Source organism: Myxocyprinus asiaticus, chromosome 44, assembly GCF_019703515.2.
Source record: "Myxocyprinus asiaticus isolate MX2 ecotype Aquarium Trade chromosome 44, UBuf_Myxa_2, whole genome shotgun sequence".
NCBI classification, from domain to species: Eukaryota; Metazoa; Chordata; class Actinopteri; order Cypriniformes; family Catostomidae; genus Myxocyprinus; species Myxocyprinus asiaticus.
The window spans coordinates 29,346,888-29,362,020 of NC_059387.1; the positions used below are offsets into that span (position 1 = coordinate 29,346,888).

At 35.7% G+C, this 15,133-nt stretch overlaps 1 pseudogene; it reads right to left on the bottom strand.

The window, feature by feature from the left end:
- Positions 1 to 778: 778 nt before the first annotated feature.
- On the bottom strand, positions 779 to 12,219 carry LOC127434529 (cyclic nucleotide-gated cation channel beta-3-like; annotated as a pseudogene).
- Between the last annotated feature and the right edge of the window lie 2,914 nt (positions 12,220 to 15,133).

Below are 15,133 nucleotides of genomic sequence, written 5' to 3' on the forward strand. Positions count from 1 at the left end.
ATGAGCCTGCAGAAAAGAGAAGTTTTCTTTTAATTTCAGATCATTTAATTAATAGGATGTGAACCGTTGTTATTTTGAGACTTCCTGCTCTTTTTTTTTTTTAGCTTTAGAAGTACATACATTTACTGTATTCCAAACCTGCAGCAAATTAATTTGCAGATAACATATTGCATTTACTATGTACATACACTCACCAACCACTTTATTAGGCACACCTGTACACCAAAATATTCATGCGATTATCTAATCAGCCAATCGTGTGGCAGCGGTGCAATGCATAAAATCATGCAGATACAGGTTATGAGCTTCAGTTAATATTCACATCAACCATCAGAATGTGGAAAAAAGTTATCTCAGTGACTTCGACCATGGCATGATTGTTGGTGCCAGACGGGCTGGTTTGAGTATTTCTGTAACTGCTGATCTCCTGGGATTTTCACACACAACAGTCTCTAGAGTTTTCTCAGAATGGTGCCAAAAACAAAAAACATCCAGTGAGCGGCAGTTCTGTGGACGGAAACGCCTTGTTGATGAGCGAGGTCAACGGAAAATGGCCAGACTGGTTCGAGCTGACAGAAAGGCTACGGTAACTCAGATAACTGCTCTGTACAATTGTAGTGAGCAGAATTGCATCTCAGAATGCACAACACGTCGAACCTTTAGGCGGATGGCTACAACAGCAGAAGACCACGTTGGGCACTTTATTAGGACCTAATAAAGTGGTCGGTGAGTGTATGTTTGCACCATTTTACCTCTATTTTTATTTTTTTATTATTTTTTAAAGTGTGAACATCCCATACTCTAAGTTTCTCCAGTAATCCTCTCTTCCAAAGCCTCCAAAAGCACGCAGCATTTTAGGAGTGGGAGGTTTGGTTCCAAAAAGTGCCAGTCCCTTCTTTTCTTCATCATCTTGGGCAGCAGCTTTACCTTTGGCCTTCATCAGCTTCCTGTTGAACCGACAACAAATAGTCCCTTATTTTAGTTGTTGTGTTTCAAATCTGTCATTTATGAAACAACACATGTTGCATATTTGTGGATCCACTGTAACTCACCGTCTCTTCTTAGCCAGCACTTTCTGGGACTCAGGGTAGTGGACCAAAAGGGGAAAAACAAATTTCTTCGTATTACGTCACTAAACACTCTAGTTTTCAACCTCTCTTCTCCAACCACTTGGCATTATTCTGGTATGTAACACACTTTTTACTATCTAAACAATACTAGATTGATTAAATTACGTCTCGTTGTATATTCAGTTTCACATTGAAATGTTAAATTACAGAAGTAAAATGAGTTGTAATTTCCATTTCACGTTGACTTCAATCATAAAAACAGATGCCTTTCTGCCCTGTTGGCTTACATTACCTGATCTTTCTGAACACACAGCCTGCTTTCAGTGTCACAAACACGATCTTATTGTCCTGTCCACCGATGACCTGCACCTCTCCTGCCTTAATGATGTACATTTCTCTCCCAATGTCACCGTGCATGGAACGATGAGAGATGTTTCTCTGTGAGGCTGAATCACAATGTTTAATCTACAAGGTTCAGGGTGTGTGAAGGTCTTTATGATTGTAGATATTCTGCAAGATTATATCTGATATTATCACCTTCTTGCGTACCAAGTCTTCTGGCAGATTCACAATGGATTTCAGACATAGCAACATGTCCACGAGCATCTGGTTGTCATAACCCTAGAGAAATAATTTGTACTATTAAAAATAACCTTTTAGGGGGGCCTGGGTAGCTCATCAAGTAAAGATGCTGTAAAGACTGTCCCGGTTGCTAGGGAGGGTAGAATCACATGGGGTAACCTCCTCGTGGTCGCTATAATGTGGTTCGCTCTCGGTGAGGTACATTGTGAGTTGTGTGGGGATGCCGTGGAGAATAGCATGAAGCCTCCACACGCGCTATGTCTCCGTGGTAACGCTCAACAAGCCACGTGATAAGATGCGCGGATTGACAGTCTCAGACATGGAGGCAACTGAGATTCGTCCTCCGCCCCCCGGACTGAGGCGAATCATTACACCACCACGAAGACTTAGAGCGCATTGGGAATTGGGCATTCCAAATTGAAAAAAAAAAAACACTAACTGCTAGGCCCAGTGGCGTAGCCAAGGGTGGGCTGGGGTGGGCCCACCTAAATTAGACCCAGGCCCACCCAGAATATTACAGATTATTCTTTGACTTCAAATATATATTTATAATATAGTTAGAAAATACATAAATTCTGATATCTGAAAGTGTAAAAGAACTGTTTGAATGCGCCACCTTTCTGTTATTTAGGAAGATTTGATAAAAATACATTTTTGTGTGAAAATTTAGCCTATCCGTTTTTTATTGAGGCCCACCCCAAAGGTAATTTTCTAGCTACGCCCTTGGCTAGGCCATGACATAATTTACTTTTTTAATCACAGTGGCCTATACTTGAGAAAATAAAAATATTATATCTCTCACTGATTTTTATCATTCTTGCTTTGTGTGCAGCTGGAATAACTAGCCCCACCTTAGATCCGGCTATGGTGTCCACCTGTAATATATTGTTGTCCAATGGGATTGTTGTACAGAGAAGCCACCAACAGAGGGCAGCAGCTCAAATATTATTTCATGCACAAAACTTGACATCCATATTCAAACCTTAAAATTAGCTAAATACAATAATTTCAAAAGCCATTAATAATTTCTTCTTTGTTTTGGAGACATTCATCACACTTACTTTGAAGAGGTCGATCTTCTGGAAGATGGCGAGGTTGATGTCCACAGTGATGGCCGTTCTCATGACCAGAGGCATATTGTCTAACAACTCTGACTCAGCTGTGGAGACATTATTCAAGATTTCTGAAAGTGATCCAAATATGTTCTCCATCAACATAGAGGTCATGTAAACTTGCTCTTGAAAAATATCCTAAAGGAATGCAATTTTTTAACCATAATTTGGAGACAATCCTAATGAGCCCTCCCTGGAAAATAAAACCCTACTTAAGATAGTTCTGTTCATTTCAGTTTGTCTTAGCTGGATTAAGCTGGACTCCCAGCTCAAAAAAGTGCCAAAACCCCTCTAAAACCAGCCAATAGACCAGGGAGACCAGCTAAGACTAGCAAACCATCTTAGGCTGGTTTAAGATGTTTTGTCAGCAGAGAGATCAAACAAGAATCCTCTAAGAATCCATACTGGATTAACTGGAAAACCTATTTTCTTTCTCTATTTTTCTTTCCTGAGAATTTCAGTTTATTCAGTGTCTTATTTGATTTTAATGGATTCGATTCATTCCTTTAAGAAACAGCACATCTGTATACAAAATATATCATTGATCATAGCTTTAATTATTGATTTCATTCATAATTATGTTTGGTATGAACAATGGGAGAAAATTCCATAACAAGCTCCATTAATTAAAGGATTTGTAATGTAGACCCATACCACGTTAGATGTCATATGGGCACATCTACTCTGGTAAGCAAGGTTTTACCAGCATGTCCTGAGAGTCACAGGAATAGTTGTACCAGGTGCACACTCTGTTCTGCACCAGTTTGGGGATGGTGTAGGTATTCATGTATGCCACACAAGCATCCATAGATGCACGGAAGTAGACCTGCCATGGCTGCACCAATTACATCTCTCATCTGTACTGAAACAGAGATATTGGTCAGGTGTTCCACAGGTGGCAACTTCCAATGGTGTGGAAGTTATTATTATTCAGCATCACATTTTGCGATGTTTTTTCACTTTGTGAAAAGCTGGAGAAGACAAAGACTCCTGTGAAGAAGTTCACCAGCTGGAAGATGATCTCAAAGAGCATGTGGGGCTCAGGCAGACCTCCGATAGTGATCAGTGTACGAGTGGCAAAATAATAACAGCGCAGGTACCTTTGCAAAAACACCTCCATAACAAGCCCTTTTGATATGTAGTCATGTGCTTGATGTGAATTATACAATCACATTTTCACCAGTGAAAATGCTAATTCTAGATATCAGTAATCACATTTGCACTTGTAAAGTGTTAATTCTTGACATAAAAAATGCCGTCATTACTCACGGAAATGCCTATTCTTAATATCAAAAATGGAATTTGAACAAGTAAAAATATAATTTTAGATATACTGCATTTACACTAGTAGAATTTCAAAATGACCTGTCATTCACTCCAGTTCAAAATGGAGTAAAAGGTATTAGTAATTTATTTCTTACTAGTTAAAATTCCAATTTCACTTATAAGCTGTGTACTTATACTAGTAAAAATGATAATTTTTGAAATCAATAATTACATTGTTACAAGTGTAAATGTCCATTCCTGGTATCAACACTGAATTACAACAAGGGAAAATGCGAATCTATTTCAACATGCTAGATTTGATATTCCTGATATCTGGAAATTTCTGGATTTCTGGCATCAATAAATTAAAAAGTAATTAAAGATATCTTCAGAAGGCTTCCAAGTTACAGTCACATTAAAGATTTATGAAATTAACATTGCCACTAGTGAAAAACAAATTTCAGATCTGAAAAATGAGCTTTTTTACTAGTTGTAATTCAATTGTTTATATAAGGATGAATGTAACAGATTAAATTATACATTTTTGCATTTTGAACAGGACTGAAAGACAGATCATTGAGAAATTCTACAAGTGAAAATGCAGTTACTTATTTAGAAAATTCCAGCTTTCACTGATTGAAATTCCATTTTTGATATTAAGAATGGTTATTTCCAAGAGTAATGATGTCATTTTTGATGCCAAGAATTATAGTTTTTACATATGCAAATGTAATTACTGATATTAAGAATTACCATTTTATATGCAGACAGAAGAGGAGGTATCCCGTAGTGTGGCCAACTCTGAAAAATATATTTTACATATTCACAGTCATTTAGAGAAGGGACGTTTCTAGTCTTTTAGCATCACTGTGCTAAAAGGTCTTTCATGGAGAAAAAAAAGTGTATCCCACTTCAAATCCTTCTTTTATTATGCTTCAGGGTGTTGTCATCCATTTCATTTTTCCTCTTTGACCAAAATTGCTTACATTCCCAGTTAACTCAAAAATAAAAAATGTCCTGTACTGTAAGTTTGGGATGACTTACTATCCAATAACTTGCCATCAGCACATAATAAAACAGTGATGCATTTTGAAATGAACTTCCTGCATACTATCAATGATGAAGAAATAAGCGGAGCCAAGTAAGAATAAACATAATTTATTATAACTTATCAAATCACATATCAGAAACCACTCTTTTGAGGTCTTGTGCTGTACATATCAAAATTCTCCAAAGTTGGTGTGATCTTGTAAATTGTCCAATGAACTGCTTGTTCTGGACATATCTCAAACAAAAGAAAAATTGGCCTATATGTAAATGAAACCTTTGCAGACCATTACAAATCACAGAAAATTCTTTAAATAGGCCAAATCCTAAAACATTTTAAAACAGTTGAAAAAAATGATGTCATTCACTATTAAACTAATGCAAGCAAAATGTCTCTACAATTGAACACATAAAAAACAATGATTATGCGATTATCTCAGGATGGCATGATCTTGAAATAGTGATCATCTCAATAAGTATCGGTGTAAATCCTATTTTTTATACACAAAATAAAACAATTACACATAAACTAGCCATTGCAATTCTAAATGCTAGAATGTAACTGCTAACTCTGTGACAAATATGTAAGATTAAAACAACATTATTACATACTGTACATACCTTAGTTTAAAGAAATGTATTTATATTGATGAATTTATCAACACTCTACCTGCTAGGGAAGACTATAAGCTTGCTTTGTAACAGTATCCACAATATCATGTCAAATGTTACATATAATGTAACATTTATATTAATGCAAATGGTCACCATAAACAGCCGTTGTATGAAATCATTGAGCAGAAATGTTTTTAAATCCCTCCCTTTCATGTACCAAAACAGAAAGAAAGTCATATTGGTTTAGAACAAGATGAGGGTTAGTAAATAATGAATGAATTTTCATTTTTGGGTGAACTATCCCTTTAAGGAAGATTCAGCTGAGCTACACAATCTCCTCTCACTCCGTTAACCTCTCTCGGTGATCTCTTAAATGGGAACTTGCTTGACTCCTTGGACTGGAATCACTATAGTCAAAATCAATCCCCTACGCCTTCGACTTATAATTAGAGTAATTGTAAGGAATTTTGCGATTCTGGTTTCGATTCTGGTTCCAGTAACAATTTTTTTAGTACTTTTGGAGAAGAATTATTTAGAAATGAGAAATGCAGTTCTTGTTGCATTTACTGCAGTCAGCAGAAAAGTTCAGAAAATGTGTTTATTCAATTCTTGAAAAAGAATTTTAGAGGCATAAATGCAATCCAATAATTGATTGTAACTATATATTTATATACACTGATCAGCCACAACATTAAAACCACTGACTGGTGAAGTGAATAACATTATCACGTTACAATGGCACCTGTCAAGGTGTGGGATATTTTAGGCAGCAAGTGAACAGTCAGTTCTTGAATTTCATGTGTTGGAAGCAGGAAAAATGGTTCCGTTGAGAGCCATTTCTTATAAATTAGTATATGATTGTAAGCAGTTTTCTGGCAAAAGTCAGATTTAAAGAAATGGTTTAAATTAGATTTATTTAAATATGCTTAACTTTACTAAGTATAAAATGTGTGATACCAAAGCAAATGTATTGCCTTGCCATTTTCCAAACTATAATGTTTTGTCACAACACTCATGTCATGTCAGTCCAGTTTAGTAAATCCCCAAAAATAATTTATTAGCTCAACGTGTCTGCAACTTGTTGATTTTCATGCACAACGGACAGAAAACTGAACGCATGCTAATCATAACATTGATATTGGTAACGTTTAAGGTTTGATGCTTTCAGATGCTTTCAGAATCACATAAAACAATTATATTCAAACCTGTTGCTGCATCTGTTTTACAAACATCAGTTTAGTATTTCTTTTTCTACTGGACAAAGAAACAGGAGACTTTTCGACTACTAGGCTATTTAATACTGTTTTAACTTTTGTATTATGGCAGTCAGTTTGTCAAATTTGTCATTTGTCATGCATGCAAACACCCTATATCTTATATTTAGATTTTTATTTTGATCAGAAACAAGCTGTAACATTTCACCAGCACTAATCTATATACTAGCAACCTAAAATTTATTGTAACAATCCTATTTATTTAAAACAAAACAACAAATAATTCTGTCACAAAAGTCTGTAGCAATACACACCCTGTCTGCTTAGCTCCCGAGGAAGTACAGTTCATCAATAATTAATCATCTAACATTATCCACAGTGTCATGTCAAATATTACATATAACAATGTATGTAATGTACCATTTTTATTAAGCTCATTTTTTATGTCTTCTTGAAACAGATGAAGTTGAGCTTCTCCTCACAGTCTTCAGGTTCCCAATCCTTCAGTTCTCTATCCACAGCTCCACAGTGCAGATTTCTAGCAGGACACTGGTGCTCTTCATCCTCAGCCCAAACATCATATTGAAGATCATCTCCATTGACCCAGAACCAATGAACAGCCAAAAAGCGCAAACCAATCCACACATGATCTGTCTGGGCTGTTGTGATGCTATCATTCACCTCTTTCATTATCTTCTGAGAGCTTACACTAACCAGATCAGAGCTGTTTTGTCTGCAGTGTTCCAGGGCCTCTTCCCACGTCTTATTCTCCTGCACCAGAATCAGCTCAAAGACGTCCATGCAATAAAATATCAAAGTCTGAGAGCAAGAACAATCGTGCAGTTTAGAACTGATTTTCTTTGCAAAAACACACTTTTCATTCGGATCACTTGGTTCTGCCCTGTCCCAACTGAGACTTGTTGTCTTCTCACCTCCAGACCAAATCCATTGTGGGTTTCCAGAATTTCTCTGAAGTCCAATCCAGTACCAGTTACTGTTGACTTCTGGTTTATTAGTGAGCTCTTGTGCCTCTTTATCATTGCTGATGGTGGACAGGTCATTATGGTGCATTCTGCAGTAGTTCTGTGCATCTGCCCAGTTCATTCTTACATTCACAAAGAAGTGTTTTCTACCAGAGTTCAGTCCAAACATGCTAAAAAAAAGAAAAAGAAAAGGATCACAGTGACTGTAGCTTTCATTTCTACACAGAGCATTAGTCTATGTGTGAGCTCCACAAAAAATATTATCACACCTCTCAAATGTATTTTTTAAAGAGGTTGATAAAAAGCTGAAGGGCACTGGCCAATCAGATGGTCAGGCTCTTCCACTGTTTGTGTAACAAATGTTTACAGAATCTGTACTTCAGAATCTTATTCAATGCAAATCTTCTGAAACTATGACGACAGGTGGCCCACGGCGTGCAGACCCACATTCAAAAAATATTATGTAGCCTAACATGTTCACAATAAAGCATGGACTCTCCTACCTAATTGCTTACGTATCAAAATCATAAAACCAACAACTGAACCATTATGTGATCACAATTTTTTCATAAATTCATCGTCACCTCTTAGATATAAATGAATAATAACAGACTTTGTCCAGTTTTCATCATCTCTCTTGTACAGTGATATATGTTGATATATATATATTTTCTTTTGCCTAGTGTGGAGTTTAAGTATACTGCAGTGCTTTCCATAAATTTGAGAATTATAAAATAAAGTAATGACCCAGTAACACTTTACAATAAGTTTCTTTGTTAACATTAGTTAACGCAACAGTTAGGCAAGACATAATTGATGATGGACCATTGAAGTATTGAAAAATAATGCAAACCCCGAGGTTTGAATTAAGTTTATTTTTCTTACCCTATTAGCAATTCTCTGAAAACACAATTTAATATCTTATGCCATTTTTGTCTCAAGTAAATCTATCTTGTTTAAAAAAAGATATAGATACAAGATATTAAATAATACAAAATACTAATTTAGAAAAATAAATGTTTTGCATTGTTTTTTTTTCCTGACCAGTTTTCTAACTTGGTATTGCAGGCTTTGCAGCACTTCTCAGGTTACTGTTTAGTAAAATGAATTGCTTGTGTAGCTTTCCTCATTTGTAAGTCGCTATGTAACCCCAGACTGGTTCCATCCAGACTGCAAACCATTTCTCATTAATTAATATACAATTATAAATTATTTAGTATTTTTTTTTTCTCCAGTGAGCAGAGGGAAAACATAGGGCATGAGGACGTGTCATCCAGTCCAGTAAATCGCATAAAACCTATTTATTAGCTCAGTGTGTCTGTAGTTTGTTGACTCTCATGCATAGCAGACAGAAAACTGATTGCATTTGCATGGTTATGACTTTGACTATGGTCCTGTTTAAGGTTTGATGCAAAAAAAAAAAAAAAAAAATTATGCAGAATCATATAAAAATCATCTACTGCTGCATCAGATTGTGTATTATTTCAGTCAATTCAGTCAGTTTGGCATTCTAGGGTTCAACCGCACCATAAAAACCCTAGCAACTGCATAGCAATGAACATCGAACACCTTAGGAACCACATAGCATATCCCTGGCAACCACCAAAAAAAAAAAAAAAAAAAAAAAAAAACATGGCATCATGGCGGCGGGTTTTGTACTGGCAAGCACCACTCACATTTTGCTCAAAATCAAGAAACTATTTGATCAAGTTTTTAAAGATATTCAAGGACTTTTCTGGTATAGAGTTCTGAATCACATTTCTCAGAGTTGTTTTTTTTTTTTTTTTTTTTTTTAGGTGTATAATGCATATAAAGGTACATTTCTCAGACATACCTCCAGATATACGCCTTGGCCATGATGCTTTCCAGACAATCACTGAACTAAAAAAAAATTATTGATACTGAAAAGCAAGAGAGAAAATGCACTCTATTCAGAGCTCAAATACATACGCTGTGCATCCAAAACCAACTACACAAGTGATGTGAAGAAACTGTACAAAATCCACACTGAAGATGTTTGCTGGTGAGGTGGTGGTACTGACCCACATAAACCGGTTTATTCTGAAGACTGAAGTAAATCCAAAGTGGAAACACAGCAGGTCAAATGGGATAATACTGATCAGGTCAGCCTGTTTAGAGCAAAAAGGTTAGAAAAAGCACAAACAATGTAAAGCTACAAGTTTAAAAGAATTGGCATACACTTCATGCATAATATGCATTAACTTTATACCCTCAATACCCACATTGCATTACACAGTATATATATATACAAACATTTTACACACCTGAAACCTGGAAGATTCTCTATACTTCTGTTTAGTCAGTTCTCTGTCTTTCTGTAAAAGGAATTTTTAAATTTTGGCATATCTCACAGTGGGAATTTGAATGCTGAACTTCCTTGTTTCTAAATGATCTACATTTTAACTTACTATGATGTCTCCAGCTTTCACAAACTGTAAGTGTGGCTGAAAGATGGTGATGTCTATGATGTTCACCACATCTGCCAGGACATCAAGTAAGATCCAGATAGGGGTTGTCAGAGGCGTGTGGTGCGGAAAGCACAAACGTGCTGTGGCTAACCAAACATTGTAGTTAAAAGTGACTGTGACGACACTCAGCCATTTAATATAACACGATCTGATGTGAAAAGATAGACAGAACAGGGATAGAGACAAAGTTTAGGCAATTTCTTTTTGGCAATGTCACATTTTAAGAGAAACTTTCAGTTCTCATAATGTCCCACCTGTGAACAGATCGATAGTTGACCCTAAGTACATGTCCAGCTTGTCTTCTAAAGGTTGGAGCAGTGTGTCTATGCATGTGCATTGGATTTTGGGGCAGATGTACTCTGCCGCCTCTTTTTCTGCCTTCTCCTTCTCGGCTTTCAGCTTTTCTTCCTTCTTCCTTTCTTTTTCCTACTTTTCTTTCTTTGCCACTGCTTTCTTAGCATCTTCCTCCTTTTTCTTCTGCTCTGCCTCTTCTCGTTTTATTCTCTCCTCTTCCTGCTTTCTGATCCTGTCTCGCTTTCGATAAACGGGTGCTAGGCATCAACAGCAGACCAGAGTTCAGTAGAGTATAACAATTATTCCACATCAAATAAATTATTAATAACATCACAAGAACAGATTGACGGATGGATGGGTGGATGGACAGAAGGATGGAAATGTGGATTGATGCCCAGCAGGGAAATCTAGGTAATGGGTGGATGGATGGATGGATGGATGGAAAATTCAGGTAAAGCAGGTAACAGCAGATGGTAGCTCGTTTTACATGGTTTCTAGATGGTCATTTATGGTCATTATATGTTCCAAGTTGGTCTAGGCTGTTGATCAGCATCTGGATCTGACCTGGGAATACCATCTTGCACCAACAAAAAACAGCTACCTAAAACCAGCTTGACTACTCTAAATTTGTATGACCTGGCTTATCCAGCAGGGTGGACAAGTCAAACTGACTGTTAATGATTAAAAGTAAATGAACGATTTTAAGACTCATTACAAACTGTTCAGAAATGCCTGTTTGATTAAATTATCTTAAGTTTCTGTCAAACAGTATAATTAAAACAGAATATAATAGTATAATGTAGAGGGAAGGTAGGGTAATGTTTATACTCACTGACAGGAGGGCTGCGCTCAGGGGACGAGGTGTAGGGGTCTTTGACTTTGTCCTTATAAAGCTCTGCTCTATCCCATAATCTCTTTTCAAATGTTTTGCAGATGGTCATTGGAATATTGGTTGATGACAATAGGTGGAGGGGGTGGAGGTGTACCGTCCTCACTACATGAAAAAAAAAAATGTCTTTATATATATATATATATATATATATATATATATATATATATATATATATATATATATATATATATATATATATAATTGCGAGATAGAAACTTGTTGTTGCAAGAAATAGTCGAGTTTAAATATCACAATTCCGATTTTTGTTTATATCATGAAATTGCGACTTTATATCTCGCAACTGCTATTTTTATTCCATGGCAGTATCTGGCTTCCAGATCTCTGACTCTACAGCCATATAAATATACACTCCATATAGTTAGATCATTGAACTTGGCCTGACCACTACTTACCTGAACTCGTACCCCTCTGTAGTTTCTGCTCCATGATTGGCTGGATCTGTTTGTTTGGCATCTGGTTTAGGGGACTCTTGAGCAGGTAGCTGGCAAAGTTCGCTATGGTGAGGTTAATAAAATGTCCTAAAAAATATTGTATCCATCGACTATGGATTGTGATTGGAGGGATCATGTTGAAGTTCTCTCAGAAGACTCACCAACAGGCTTTTCCTCCTTTTTCTCTTCTTTTCTTTCTTCATCTTTCTCTTGATCTGATATTTCGTCCTGTAAACTGTAATGATTTCTACTCAATTCACCAATGACGTTGTGATTTTTGATCACGTGTCACTTAAGGTGTGGTTATGAGTGTATCAGATGACCCCTCCCCCTTTGCAATATGAGGCACCAGTTAAGAATACTATTTTAACAATTTAAGAACACTCCCAAAAGAGCTGTTCGATAATTTAGAATTAATGTAAACTAGAGGGAGTTGGTCAGCTGATTTATCTGAAGGATTTGTGAGAGTCTGGACAACTAGTAGAGTCTTTGATCATCAACACAATGAAGACACAGTTGTAATAAAATTAATTCTAGGGTTAAGTTTATATTTACATTTTTACAGTATCTGAGCTCCATCTTTCAAAAGAAAAAGTATTAGGGGTTAGAGTTAGGATTTGGGGTAAAGGTTGGGTTAGAGGTAAAGTTAACAGTGTAACTACAAATGTAATTAAATGCAAGTACTTTAAATGTAATTACAATGCAACAACATGTATGTACATAATAAGTACACTGTATCAAATGGTTAAGTACATAGTAGTTAAGGCCACCTAATATAAAGTGGGTCCGTTAATTAAGTTTGTAAGTGAAGTCTTCCAGCACAAATACATTTCCTTAGAAAATCATGCACCAACAGACACTTTTTAAAAAAAAAAAAAAAAAAAAAAAAAAAAATTATGCCCAGCTGAATTATATAACTTTTTATTATTATTTTATTCCTAGCAATTATTTGTCCCTAGGACCATATGGCTATTACATTTTATCCCTACAAAGTTGTTGTGCTTTATCAACAATCCCCAAAAACAGACCTTTTTATAAACTGTCCACAGGAGCAGCATTTAAATATGTACCACTGAAAACCACAAATTTAAATTTAAAATGTCATTCATCAGAGTATAAAATGGCTCTCTATTTTTCTTACTCATTTTTGTATACTTTTTATACCAGTATTGTAATATTGGAAATTAAACACTGTTGATCACACTTCAAATTACTTACCCTTTGAACTGCCAAAGAAACATATTGTGGTTTCTATGTCTTAATATAATATGTTGAGTGGGAAACAAATGTACAAATTAAGGTTACCAGAAATATGGTAAAAGTAAACTACAATAAACTATATGCAAATCTGGTATCCAATAGCTGTAGGGTTGTGGTATAGTTGTGATGTTAGTGCTGTGTTGTGCTGAAGCCATGTATAACATTTGCAGGTGGGGCAGTTGCTGGTGGTTCAGGGCTCTGAGCAGCTGCTGCTGCAGTTCTGGGCCCAAAAAGTGTTTTCAGGGTTCTGATCATGGCTGGTGGCTGCACTGGCTACAGCAGGCACAAGATACCATCCAGATGATTCCACAGCCAATATCACTGATTCATATCACTGATGTCTGAACTCCAACCTGCTTCAGTTAATTCTTAGAGCCCTATTAATTCCCTCCAAGGAACAGCCCTTTTCCCATGGCTTATTACAGTTCACACTGACCTATCACAGCCCCTCTCACCTGCTATTAACTGCAGTGAACCCTTGTATAATAGAGGAATTTCACTGCAAAGGGACATTTCTGTTTGTAAAGCCAACAAATACACAACAGTCTTATTATCATTAACGAAATCTAAAAGAAAACATTTTCATTAACTATAATAATAATATAATTGAATAGAAATTAATTTTAATGTTATATATACGTATATACAGTACTGTGCAAAGTTTTAGGCACTTGTGAAAAATGTTGCATAGTGAGGATGTCTTCAAAAATAATTAAATAAATAGTTTTCATTTATCACTTAATGTCATACAAAGTCCAGTAAACATAAAAAAACTAAATCAATATTTGGTGTGACCACCTTTGCCTTTAAAACAGCACCAGTTCTCCTAGGTACACCTGGACACAGTTTTTCTTGGTTGCTGGCAGATAGGATGTTCCAAGCTTCTTGGAGAATTTGCCACAGTTCTTCTATCTATTCAGGCTGTCTCAGTTGCTTCTGTCTCTTTGTGTAATCTCAGACTGATATGATGTTCAGTGGGGGGCTTTGTGGGGGCCATGACATTTGTTGCAGGGCTCCCTGTTCTTCTATTCTAATCTTTTCTGTTTGCAAAAGTAATGTTTGGGAGTCTAACATTTATATTTCCTATTGACATATTTAAGCTGAAGATATAAATAACCATCTTAAGACAAATGCTTTTGTGAAACATCTTAAGTGCCTAAGACTTTTGCACAGTACACACACACACACACACACACACACACACACACATATATATATATATATATATATATATATATATATATATATATATATATATATATATATTTATTTCTTTTTTTTTCTTTTTTCTTCTTCTAATAATAGTTGGAATAACTAAAATGAAACAAAAATGGATTTTATTGACTCCAAACCTTTGTTTGTCCACCATAGAATACTATAACTAAATGTAAACTAAAAGTTAACTGAATATAGAAATAAAAGGAAAAAACTAAACTAAAACTAAAACCATTGAGTGAAAACTGACATGAAACTAAATTCAAAGAACAATTTGAAAAGAAAATAGAAATAAAAACTACATTCAAAGTTCAAAACTATAATAACTAATACACAGGTATTAACTGAGATCCCACGACATAGTCACTAAACCGCCAATCCTCGGTTAATCTGAGAGCATACAAGCCCTCTGTATTCACAAGTATCTAAATACTGCATGGTTAGATGTGGCAACTTTGTACTGAATTGTAACTGAATTCCAGTGAATTTGTTACATAAATAATAAAACCACTGTACTTAAAATATGTAATTACAAAATAGGTCTTTTAATTTGGGGTTTAGTACAAAATATCTACAACATATGATAAAGAAATAATTATAAATATTATATAAGTAAAAATGACAATCACATACACTGCTGGT